The sequence below is a fragment of the Triticum dicoccoides genome, chromosome 7B (assembly GCF_002162155.2).
Source record: "Triticum dicoccoides isolate Atlit2015 ecotype Zavitan chromosome 7B, WEW_v2.0, whole genome shotgun sequence".
Lineage (NCBI taxonomy): Eukaryota > Viridiplantae > Streptophyta > Magnoliopsida > Poales > Poaceae > Triticum > Triticum dicoccoides.
This window is the reverse complement of record NC_041393.1, coordinates 647,250,121-647,264,043: the sequence shown is the minus strand read 5'-3', so window position 1 is coordinate 647,264,043 and position 13,923 is coordinate 647,250,121.

The window sequence follows — 13,923 nt, the reverse complement described above, 5'->3', positions numbered from 1 at the left end:
TCTATCGGTGCTATACCAAGGCCGCTTGGCAAACCTCGCGCCATTCCGAGAAAGTTTAACACCCTCTCATAACAGGAGGCAAAAGGGGGACACCGGAGGGCATAGGAGTGCCGGATTGCAAAACGGACAACGGGGAAAATGCTCGGACGCATGAGACGAACACGTATGCAAAATGAAATGCATATGATGACATGGAAAAATGCAACACGCAAGCAAATGACATGGCAACGACGATGAATAACTGGCAGACACCTAGCGCATCAAATCCGGGGCGTTACAACACTCCTCCACTAACAAGAGATCTCGTCCCGAGATCTTAGGACCGAGATGGAAGGGAAAAGGGATGAGGTGTAACAAGAACTCCAGAGAAGAAGCAAAGAATTGATAGCACTCAAGAAGAAGAGAGGAACGACAAGAATGACGAGAATCGAAAGCTCACAGAGTCAGATAGACTATGAAACCACTTCGGTTAAAACGTGACAAGAAATGAATAAGACTGAAAGGATATAGGCAGCACTCCGACTGAACATGGAAAGAATAGAACATGAACTTGAGAGGATGGAATGATACTTGATGAACTCCTGAAGAATGAATTAAATCATGAAGAACCACCATGAAGAACTCCGGTGACAAAAGGGTGACGGGATAGAATAAAGGAAGAAAGAATAAGATTAAACCTTGCGGTGATTTAGATGGAGGTTCCAACGACATGGCCGAGGAAATTTGAACTCCGGAAAAGAAAAGATGAAAACACTTGAAACTAGAATTTATTCCTCACAAACAAATACCCAAGGAAGGGATTAATCACTTGGAGGAAATAAGAATAAGATTTATTGTATGCTTATACTTCATCAAATTAAATTGATGACCAACGATGGATTTTTCATACTACTTATTCTTCTTGAAAAGGATTAAGGGGTATAGCACAAAACTTGAGAGAGTCTTCATGAACCACCGGTAGGATTGGAAAGAACGAATGGATTGAAATGATAATCAAGGAAAACGAATCTTGAACGAACCACCGTGTGAATTCGAAAAAGATTGACGAAAGAGAATGAAACACCGGGAAGGATTAGTAGAAACAATAAGCTAGAGGGGATTTAGATGCACAAGAACAAAGAGATAATGAGCTTATTAAAGAACACTTGAACGAAACACCGGGATAATTGGATAACGATAACTGAAATCTGAGGACGAAGAATTCTTCTGGAACGATGGCCTCCGGTGAAAAGAAACAGAAAGACAACTCCTGACATACTCCGGATGGATGAAAAGAACTTCTGACAAGCAGGGTAATTCCCGAGGATAACATGAAGCTAGAACCATGAAAATTTGAGAGAACGGACAAGGTTTGGAGGAAAAACTCTTCTTCGATCTTCAAATGACGACGAGAAACAGCACCAAAACTACTGAGATACTCCGGGAGAATGAAAAACGAAGGGGTTGAGCCAACAATGAAAAGAATTTGAACGAGATCTTAGAGAAAGCATGTGACTAATGGAATCCATTCTTACGTCACACTTGAAAAGAATTGAGAATAACTCCGGAATAATTAGAAGAGTCAGGTAAGATCCTGGGAAGACCTGTGGGTTAGGGTCCACTAGAGAGAAAAACATCGTTGGAAAGGATTGTTGAAGAGATAGATGATGCACCGGAACAATTGAAATATTTGAATGAGGTGACAAACTCGAATTAAATCACACACAGACGAATCTCCTGAGATGTCTTGAACACTCCAGAAGGATTAACTGGCGAGAGGCGAACGAGTAGGGAAAACACTTGAGCCGAGGAAAAGAATATAATCACTACCAAAAATTGGAATTGAACCCACCGGAGAAGAAAAAGAGATGATGAATGTCAAACAAGACGAGAATTCACCAGTAGAAATTATTGAGGGAAGACTGAAGAGGCTCCGGGAAGAAAAGGGTGGGAGGGCGAGAAAACAAAGGCAACTGGAAGGGAGAACCGACGAATATCTTGAAGAGAAAACACCGGTTGAAATCATTGAGGAGAGAGAGCAAAAACTTCATACGAGTAGGATGGATACTCGATTACGGACTCCGGTTCTAAGGAGAAAAGGGGGGGCGGGTGGGAAAGAAAACAACTGAGGATTGAACTTGGCAACGATGAAGAGGCTCGAGTTAACTTGACGAGAAATGCACCGGATGAAAAGAGCTGAGACCCAATGATCGGAAAACCAACTGCGTGATCCTAAAGGAAGTTTGAAAGTGAAGAGAAGTAATTCAAAACACCTACGTCAAGATTCCTTACCAGAGCGACGAAGGGGCTGAGGAGTAAAAAGAATTCCTACTCTTCGATATAACTAGACTCAGAAAAGGTTTTCTTCTAGACTCAACAACGGCCAAACTACACGATCAAACAAGGGGGGCTCCTAGGGTCGGTCGAGGCTCTGATACCAACTTGTCACGCCCAATATGCGATACTATCCTTGGTGGGATCTTCGAGTCTCTTTAGGATAGTATCGCATATTGGGCGTGACAATGGAGCAACTCTATGATTACAGGATGACTGAAGAGTGCTCTGTGGTTGAGCAGGCTCATGAGATACAGTCATTTGCTAGAGAACTTGAGCACTTCAATTGCATGCTACCGGACAAGTTTGTTGTCGGGGGTATCATCACTAAGCTTCCTCCTTCATGGAGGAACTTTGCTACCTTACTGAAGCATAAGAGACAGGAGTTTTCCGTTTTGGATCTCATTGGTACTCTTGATGTGGAAGAAAAGGCGAGAGCAAAGGACACACGTGCTCGAGGTATTGAGGAAGGATCTAGTGTCAATCTGGCACAGAAGAAAAACTTCTAGTCCCACAAGTTCAAGAACAAGGCAAAGCTTGATGGTAAAGCAAAGTTTGATGGGAAGAACAAGGTTTTACAACACACGAACTTCAAGAAGAAGAGTGACAAGAAGAAAGGTGCTTGTCATGTGTGTGGAGATCCTGATCATTGGGCTCCTAGTTGTCCTAATCGCTATGACAAGCGTCATCCTGTGAAAGGCGGCAAGACCGCTAATGTTGTCATTGGAGACACTGACATGAAGGATGCTAAGTATGGTATATTTTCCACTATTCTTTCAGTATGTCATTCTCCTGATTGGTTGATTGACACGGGTGCTAATGTCCATGTATGCGGTGATATTTCCATGTTTTCGTCTTATCAGGCCGCAGGGACTTCAACCGCGCTAATGGGCAACGGTTCAAGTGCTTATGTTCGTGGTGTTGGCACGGTCGATCTGAAGTTTACTTCGGGGAAGATCGTGCGGCTGAAGAACGTGCATTATGTCCCCTTCGTCAATAAAAATCTTGTTAGCGGATCTCTTCTGTGTAGAGATGGCTATAAGCTTGTCTTTGAGTCAAATAAATTTGTAATATCCAAGTATGAAACCTTTGTTGGTAAAGGCTATGAGTCAGGAGGCCTGTTTCGTTTATCCTTATCAGACGTTTGCAATAAAGTTGTTAATCATATTTGCAACAATAGTGAATCAAATGTGTGGCATTCTCATCTTTGTCATGTTAACTTTGGTTGCATGTCGTGACTAGCGAAGTTGAACTTAATCCCTAGTTTCACCACTGTCAAGGGATCTAAGTGTCAAGTGTGTGTGCAAGCTAAGCAACCTCGTAAGTCTCACGTGACTGCAGAGACGAGAAATCTTGCACCACTAGAACTTATACATTCAGATCTATGTGAAATGAATGGTGTTTTGACAAAAGGTGGAAAGAAATATTTCATGATGTTAATTGACGACTCCACTAGATACTGCCATGTGTATCTTCTGAAATCTAAGGTTGAGGCTTTGAACTTTTTCAAGATCTATAAAGCTGAAGTGGAAAACCAACTTGATCGAAAAATCAAGAGGCTTAGGTCCGACCGTGGTGGAAAGTATTTTTCCAATGAATTTGATGCTTTTTGTGCGGAACATGGTATAATCCATGAGAGGACGCCTCCCTACTCACCTCAGTCAAATGGGGTGGCCGAAAGAAAGAACCGTACTCTAACTGATTTGGTTAACGCCATGTTAGGCACATCGGGTCTCTCCAAGGCATGGTGGGGGGAGGCGATATTGACAGCATGTCATGTCCTAAATTGAGTCCCCACAAAGAACAAAGAGATAACTCCATTCGACGAATGGGAGAAGAAAAGGCTAAAACTCTCTTATCTGCGAACATGGGGTTGTTTGGCGAAAGTCAATGTACCAATTCCAAAGAAGCGGAAGCTGGGACCAAAAACTGTGGATTGTGTTTTCTTCGGATATGCTTTTCATAGCATTGGTTATAGATTCTTGGTTGTAGAATCTGAGGTACCTGACATGCATGTCGGTACGATCATGGAGTCGAATGATGCGACTTTCTTTGAAGATATCTTTCCCATGAAGGATATGGCTACCTCATCTAATCAGGAGATGCCAAGTTCATCGAATCAGGAACCAGTTAAAATTACTGAACCTGCCATTTCGATGGAACACTTTGAAAGTCCCGTGGAGGAAAACTATGAAGTTCCTACTAGGAGCAAGAGACAGAGGACTGCAATGTCTTTTGGTGATGATTTTCTTGCATATCTCATAGATGACACTCCCAGTTTTATTTCAGAGGCCTATGCATCTGAAGATGCTGACTAGTGGAAGGAAGCAGTTCGTAGTGAGATGGATTCCATCTTGGCGAATGAAACTTGGGAGATAACTGATCGTCCTTATAGGTGCAAACCTATAGGATGCAAATGGGTATTCAAGAAGAAGCTTAGGCCTGATGGTACTATTGAAAAGTACAAGGCTCGGCTCGTGGCTAAGGGTTATACCCAAAAGGAAGGTGAAGATTTCTTTGATACTTACTCACCTGTGGCTCGACTGACCACTATTCGAGTTCTACTTTCACTAGCTGCCTCACATGATCTTCTCGTTCATTAAACGGATGTTAAGACTGCTTTCCTAAATGGAGAGTTGGATGAGGAAATTTATATGGAACAACCAGATGGGTTTGTAATAGATGGTCAGGAAGGGAAAGTGTGCAAGTTGCTGAAGTCTTTCTATGGACTCAAGCAAGCACCCAAACAGTGGCATTAGAAGTTTGAAAGAACTTTAACATCTACAGGCTTTGTTGTGAATGAAGCTGACAAATGTGTGTACTATCGCCATGGTGGGGGCGAGGGAGTTATGCTTTGCTTGTATGTTGATGACATACTAATTTTCGGAACAAATCTGAATGTTATTAAGGAGGTCAAGGATTTCCTATCTCGTTGTTTTGAGATGAAGGATTTAGGAGTGGCTGATGTCATTCTGAACATCAAGTTGTTGAGAGATGATGATGGTGGGATTACATTGCTTCAATCTCACTATGTGGAAAAGATCTTGAGTCGCTTTGGCTATAGTGACTGCAAGCCCTCTCCAACACCATATGATGCTAGCGTGCTGCTTCGAAAGAATCGAAGAATTGCTAGAGATCAACTGAAGTATTCTTAGATTCTTGGCTCACTTATGTACTTAGCTAGTGCTACAAGACCTGACATCTCTTTTGCTATTAGCCAACTGAGTCGATTTGTTTCAAAACCAGGAGATGTGCATTGGAAAGATCTAGAGAGAGTTTTGCGTTATTTGAAAGGCACTACGAATTATGAAATTCACTACACTGGGCACCCAAAAGTGCTTGAAGGGTATAGTGACTCAAACTGGATCTCAGATGTTGATGAGATAAAGGCCACGAGCGGATATGTATTCACTCATGGAGGTGGCGCTGTTTCTTGGAAGTCTTGCAAGCAAACCATCTTAACGAGGTCAACAATGGAAGCAGAACTCACAGCACTAGATACAGCTACGGTCGAAGCATATTGGCTTCGCTGGCTCGTGAATGACTTGCCGGTTGTTGAGAAACCTGTACCGGGTATCCTTATGAACTGCGACAATCAAACCGTGATCACAAAAGTGAACAGCTCTAAGGATAACATGAAGTCATCAAGAACGTTCAGAGAAGGTTAAAGTCTGTCAGAAAAATGAGAAACTCCGGAGTTATTGCATTGGATTATATCCAAACGTCTAAAAATCTGGCAGATCCTTTCACTAAGGGTCTATCACATAATGTGATAGATAATGCATCAGAGGGAGATGGGTATGAGACCCACAATATGAGTTGTTCACAGTGGTAACGTATTCTTTGTGATCGGAGATCCCGTGAATTAGATGTGGAAGACAAGCTATTGGTCAACTGGGAGGAGAGTACCCTTACTGTTAAAATACCACTCCATAGAGATGCAATACTCTCCTAATCTGCATGGCAGGTTGATGTATATCTTAATGTGTTCTAAGTGGCTCTTTAAAGCAGAGATGTTGTCCTGCAGAACATCTTTTGAAGAACACACCTATATGAGTCTGATTGTTAAATGTCACAATCTATGAGAGTAGGGTTCTCTCTAGTAAACTCATGAAAGGTCTCGGAGTATGACGCATAAGCTCCACCCGCGGGGAAGACCCACGGTAGCCACGTATCGGTCAAGGCTTTATGTGAAGCTAGATTCGCAGAAAACTTGCAGTTCAAGGCCCAGTCCACTGTTCAAGTTGCTTACTAGTGTAGCATAGGGTTCTAAGTGGAAGTTCAACTTAACAGTCTCCACTGCAGTACCGGTATATAAAACAGTGTTTTGGAACCAAAGGTAAATTTTGTGTGCCTCTGGGATCTGGTGGGGGATTGCTGGAATTTTTGTCTATTTGGGCCTAGCCCAATAGCAGTTACAGAAATTCCTAATAAATCCTAGAGGCCCACGCAGCCCATTCGTGCAAGGCAAGAGGTGGAACTAAAGTTTAGTCCCACATTGCTAGTCTAGAGGGAGTTGGACCTCTTTATAAGGGAGACTCCTTCCCCACTTGCATGAGCATGAGAACAAGAGGGACATCCACGCGCGCTCCTCCTCCTCCGCCCGCCTCGCCACGCCACGCCTCGTCACGATGCGCCGCGGGTTGCGGGAACGAGCCGAGCCGATGTCTAAATTTTTGCCACGCACTATGGGTATACGAAAGGTCACACGGAAGCTGAAAAGTTTTTGCGATAGTGGAGTTTGAATGCGAACAGTGCAGCCCTTCGGCTGCTGGCTGTTCGCTTCGTCTTTGTCTCTTCATTTCACCTTCCGTCGCTGCCCTCTCGCCTCCTTCTCTTGCGCCTATAAAAGGGAGGTCGCTCCTCTCAGAGAGACGCACCAGAACTTCTCCTTCTCTCGCCACCGGTTCCAATCTCTGCGCTGCTGCTGTCTTCCTCATCCCGGCTTGCGGCGTGCACCGCGAGTCGGGACAGTAGGCCTCCGGAATTGCACCTCTTTGAGTCATGTACAGGAGAAGGGTGATAAGGTTTTTGGGGAGCGCTCTGCACGACTACTGACTTCTTCGTCACGGACGCCCCGGACTCCGACGACTACTTCCCCGACGATGACTACTTCCCCGACGTCGACAACCTCCTCGACGACATGGAGGACACCGACCCCAAGTCTAGTGCCTCTGCTCCAGCTGCTGTCCAGTACGTGTTCTTGTTTTTCCTGTTAGAGGTCCTGCCACAGTTCTTTCTTCTAGTGTTTACCCTACACATGTTAGGATCTACCTTATATATGCATCTTGATCTACTGTCTGCTCGAGAGATGATCCTTTCTAGCTCATATATGCAGATGTTATTTACCTTCACTTTGTCAAATCACATGACTTGTTTTATCACTGCTATACTAGTCATGTTTTATCTAGTATTTCTGTTAAAAAAATCATTCGGTAAATTGCTCATATTTCTAGCAATAATTGCACCAAAACTATGCAGCGGTTCTGGCGTGGGGTTACTTAGGCCAACTCCACCACACGACCCCAAACGGACGTTCGGTTTGGCCGGATTTTGTCCTTTTAGGGTGGCAATGGGTTCGCCAGCATCCGGTCTTGTCCGTTGGGTCGTGCGTGCACCCACCGCGCGGCCGCACCCCAAATAATGTCCGCGTTGGACATGATTAAAAAACAGGAAAACGTAAATAAAATGACTAAAAAAAGTAAATAAGTGCAATTAAAAAAACATAAAACAATAGTTAGGGGTCGATGGTGAAGGGGGCCGGCGCGGGGGCTCGACGGGAGGTGCACGGCGGTGACGCGGGCTCCTCCTTCTTCACGGAGCCGCAGCGGCGTCCCGAGGAGAAGCCGGCCTCGTGGTCGTGCTTCCCCTTGCGTCCGTAGTTCCATAGCCCCATGGTTACGGCCGGCCGGCGAGTTCGAGGACGGGGAGCGGCTAGGGTTTGGGAGTGTCGACAATCGAGGGGGCAGAGAGGGGCCGGAGTGGGAAGTGTGGACGACGACCAGTCCACGACTTCCCATTTAAGAAGGACGGCGACCGTCCGCCGCGACCCAAACCCGATGCAAGTTTGCGCTCGAAATGGGTCGGCCTGGACACAAAACGGACAAGATGGGTTCAGGCGTCTCGCGCTGGGCCGCCCGGTTTGTCCCTTTCACCCTAAACAGACGGGGTCGGATAGAATGGTGTCCCGCGGTGGAGTTGGCCTTAATGGACCGGCTCAATACTGTAGCAGGACGTGTCATTTCCCTATAAATTTCTTTATCGGGTTTTCACGGTTTGCAATGGTATTCTTTTATTTTCTCTGGTTTTACTCTTTTCATTTGCAATTTTCTATTTTATTTTCTCTGTTTCTTTCTTAGGTTTTTGTGGCAATATATTTTTATACACGACTAAATATTTTCAAATACGTGGTTAACATTTTTTTTCTAAATAAATGTTTTGATATCTACGTTCTCTTCATACACATACAGCATAGTAAATTGAGGACTCGAACTCGCGTCGTGGTGCAACAACGGACGAAGTGTTTTGCTAGCCACTAGAGTTGCTAAGAGCTAGTGATTGATAGGAACGCGAAATGTTTAAGAACCATCGTAACCATGCTATTTGTTAGAATTTTCAATTATGCGAAATTTTTTTGGGAAATTTGATTTTATTATAAAAAGAGTTCATCAAATTTCAATTTTTTTACGAATTTGAACTTTTTATCGTTTCTGAAAAAAGGTCATCAAATTTGAAAATAAAGTTCGTCCATTTGAAAAAGTTCTTCCATTATTTTAAAAAAAGCTAATTGAATTTTAAAAAAGTTCATTGAAATTGAAAAAAGTTTATGGATTTTCAAAAAATAATCACAAATTTGAAAAATATTCATCCAATTTGAAAAAAAATCATCAAATTATATAGAAAAATCAAAAAATTTGAGCAAAGAGTTCATCAATTTTAAGGAAAATTCATGAATTTGAAAAAAAATCATCAAACCACGAAGAATGAAAAAAAATAGAAAAAAAGAAAAACCAATAAAGTAAAAAAAGGAAAAAGGAAGGAAGAAAGAAGATAAGATGGAAGAAGAGGTTATTTATTTGACCGGGCATGTTGTCGTGGTGGGTATTGCCCTGTAGCTCGATGCTTGAGGTCGCTCATTTGATTCTTCGCAGGCGCTGGGAGCTCCTCTACGTGGGACCTCCTATCTGCCACATTTTACGGCAGATTGGCGGGGCTTCGCATAGAGTGGTCTTTGTCTGGGCCGGCCCATGCAGGATTCGAATTCACAACCCGGCGCTTACAGAGATGGTACCTAACCGCCCGAGCTGATCAGCGCTACTGTCAAACATACAGCGCGAAAACTACTAGTGCTAAAAATACCGACAAATCAAAATATTTTCCATTTTTCCAAACATTTATATAAAAATCTGAATAATTTTAAAAGAAATTTTGAACAATTTTGGAAATGCACACACAAGTATTGAAAAAATTGCCCAATTTTTGGATTTGTAACTTAATTTTAAAACAGAAAGAATGTCTGAATTTGTGAACAAATTTTGAAAGGCGAGCATTTCTTTAAAATTAGGAACATTTTTTGAAAGGTGAACATATTTTCAAATATGCGAACGTGTTGTAAAGATCACGAAGTTTTTGGAACTTTTGAAAAAAAACAGGAACAATTTTTAACTTAAGAATATTTTTTGAAATTTCGAACAAAATTTGGAATTCTGAAAAATAAAAAATAGAAAGAAAAAACGAGTAGATTAGGAATTACAAAATAAATAGAGAAAAGAAAGAAAAAGAGAAATACAAAAAATCAACTAGGTGAATAAAATTTGAAATCAAGAACAATTTTTAAATTTCCGAACAAAAGTTTAAAAGAACATATTTTGAACTTATGAACAATATTTTGAAAGTGTGACCATTTAGAAAAATTTGGGAACAAAATATGAAACAGGAATATTTCGTGAAGTTTTGAACAATTTATGAGCAACACAAACCTTTTTAAAAAAACGAAAAAAAACTTTGAAAACAAAAATTGAAAAGAAACAGAAAAAGGAAAAAAAAAAGGGAAAACAAAAATAAAAATAAAAAACGGTTTAGGAACCTCCTAGAAGGTTCCCCAAACTAGAGAAAACCGGCTGGGAACTAGCTAGAAAGTTCCCAAAACCGGAATGGCTGAAAATATTAACGGGCTGACCCGTCCCGAACGGTCGTAGGTGTCCCCGGTGCGTCACTTCGGCAGTTTGCCGCAAAGAGCAGAAATAGGAAAAACCCTTGTACGGCGCTTTAAGCGCCCGTTCAGGGTACTGGTGCTCGCAGCCGCACCTGATGTGCCGGCCCAAAACCACGGAGTGCAGCGAAAAATGAATTTATTGCGCAAAAAACCCTCGAAAACGTTACTCCCGCCAAGAATCAAGCTCGCTCCGTTTAGCTCATATGCATGTCACATAACCACTACCGTCCCTAGGCACTTGTGAAACGATTCAGCGCGATAAGTTTAAGAACAAAATGCAGGGCGCTATTTACTGCACATACTTATTAGGAAAAGGTGACCTTTTTTGAAAAAGATGTGAACGAAATTTGAAAGTTAAATTATTTAAGAAAATCACAATTTAGAAAAAGTTCATGCACTCAAAAGAATTCACTGATTTTGAAAAAGAGTTCATTGATGTTGAAAAAAAGTTCATCGTTTTTGAAAAAAGTTCATAGAATCTATTTTTTTTTGCAAATTCATAAAAAATGTTCATCGACTTTGAAAAAAGTTCATCGATTTTCAAAAAGAGTTCACAAATTCAGAAAAAGTTCATCGATTTTTGAAAAGTTCATCGATATTAAAAAAAGTTCATCAATTTCTCAAAAAAGTTCACAAATTAAAAAAAACAGTTCATAGATTTTGAAAAACAAATATCAACGACTTGACAAAGGTTCATGGATTCGGCCTCAAACAGTCGCGGATCGCACAGGCGGGGCACTGACTAGCACAACTATAAGCATACCTACAGCTTTCTGGTTCTAGTTTTGGGAACCTTCTAGAGGATTCCCCGCCAGTTTTTCTGGTTTTGGGAACCTTCTAGCAGTTCCTGAACCAGATTTTATTTCCCTTTCTGTTTTTAATTTTTCTTTTCCAGTTTTTTTTCTTTTTCTGTCCTTTTGCATTTTTTCTGTTTCTTCTTTTGTTTTATTTTGTTTTCTTTCTAATTTCCTTTCAGTTTTCCACTTCTCATTTATTTCTTTTTCTCAAAAAACAATTCTGGAATTTAAAAGTGTTCACATTTCTTAATATTTTTTCAGGTACCAGATTTCGCCACTCTTTTCAAATTTTCTTCAGAAATTCCAAAATATATTAGTACAGCAAAATTTGTTCACTTCTTTTCAAAAAAAGATTAAAATTTATGCAAATGTTTGCACTTTTCATTTTTTTTCATAAATTCAAAAAATGTTTGCGGATTTCAGAAAATGTTCTTGTTTCCAAAAATGTTCACAAATTAAAAAATGTTCATGTTTCCAAAGTTTGTTCGCAGATTCACAACCTCTTTGGGGAATTATATGAAAATTGTTTGCACCTTGCAGTTCATTTTTAGAAAAAAGTGCGCACTTTTTCAAAATTTGTTCACAAACTATTTTATCATGTTTTCTTAATTTTTCATCAAATTAAAAAACATATCAGGGAGAATTTCATAAAAAAATCGTGTTTCTAAAAAAATTCATAATTTTGGAAAATGTTAGTGTTTTTCTCTTTTTCTTCCTGTTTTAATAAAATGTTTGAATTTTGAAAAGTTGTTTGTAGTTTTGAAAAATGTTCTCTTTTTCTATTTGTTAATTTATTTTACAAAAAATGTTCGAGATTTGCAAAAATGTGCGAATCTTTAAAAGTTTATGAGCAAATTTTGATTTTTTGGGAAGTTTTTGCGAGCTGTTCTTTCTATTTTATGGTTGCATTCGCTTATTTAGCACTAGAGTCTTCTTGCCGCACTGGCTAGCTGCACGGTCATGTTTGCCGCTGGTCGAGGGTTCAATTCCCACTTGGGGCAAGGCCTGCCACATGCTTTTGCTGGGCCATCTCTGTCGCCCCTTCAATGAGTTCGAAGGTGGACTCACTGAAGGCGAGACATAGGGGCGCCCGGAGGCCTCTAGCGAAGAGGTGAACACCCACCGTGCAAATTGGTTAGCCGATATAAAGAGCTCCTATTCCGCGTCTTCAGTGGCAGGAAGGATAGCTGACGCTCACGCATGCCCGAGCGAGTCACGGCCCAGCAACGCCAGTTCGCACACCTACCCCCGGCTCTGTCCAACTGCTCCTCCGCTCGCTTTGCTCGCTCCAACTGGTCTGCCTCTGTCTTTGCTCGCTCGGGCCACCGCTCATGTTTTTGTTTTTTGTGTTGTAGGTCTGGTAGAAAAAAAGCTAGATGTTTTTAAAATACTTTTGAAAAAAGGTAAAATTGAAAAAGTTTTATGGATTTTATAACAAAGTTCATCCATTTGAGGAAAAGTTCATGAATTTTTAAAAATGTAACGAATTTGGAAAAGTTCATAAAAATGGAAAAAGTTCACAAAATTGAAAAATTTCAGCGATTTTCAAAAAAAGTTCGCAAACTTGAAAAAAGTTCATCGGTTTGAAGAAAAATAATTTATTTAAAAAATAAGTTCATCAACTTTGACTTACTTTTCGCTTTTTTGAAATAAAATCATCAAATTTGAAAAAAGGTTCAAAAGAATTTGATTTTTTTTCATCAATTTTGAAAAAAAGTTCAACGATGTTGAAGAAAAAGTTCACAAATTTTAAAACTTCACTTTTAAGAAAATAAAAAAAATAAAAAAGGAAGATAAAAATAAAACCAAAAAGAAAATAGGTGTGGTTTTTCTACGTTGTATTTCTATATCTATATCTATACCTCTATATCTATATCTATATCTATATCTATATCTATATCTATATCTATATACCTCTATATTTATATCTATATCTATATCTATATCTATACCTCTATATCTATACCTCTATATCTATATCTATATCTATACCTCTATACCTACCTACTAATAAAGCAAGGTGATATTCTTAGTTTCGTCCCGCGATTAGATGATTTTTTGAGTTTTTTTTATCTGGCGAGGTGGTACTATTCACATGAAAGTTTTGATCGTCGTTTCGTGCATAGAGGAAGCGTAGTCCAAAGGCCGATACGTCTCAACCGGGTGGGCCTCGACCTTCCTCCAATGGGCTGGCTCCCTTGACGAAAAAAGTGTAAAATACATGTTCCAATTATGAATCGAACTCCCAACCTCTGATTTGGTTCACGTAGTTGGTAGCCAACCGATATATATTCAGCCTATGCTAAAGACGTGATTTGATATTTATTAGTCCAACCTCGCTCTTTTAAATCAAATCCCATCATTTTAGATACGCACGTGAGTTGTATTAAAATCAACCAGCCAAGAGAGATCCATTAAATCCAAGTCAAAAAGAAAGAAAGAGACCACATAAAGGCAAGGAGTGGGGGGACGAACATGCTGATCAGTATGCTCGTGATCGAGTGATGGCCTGCAGGAGAGGCCGGAGTTCATGGGGTCGTCGCTGCAGTACTTGCATAAATTCGTGAACAAATATCTGCATGCAACGTACGTGAAGAT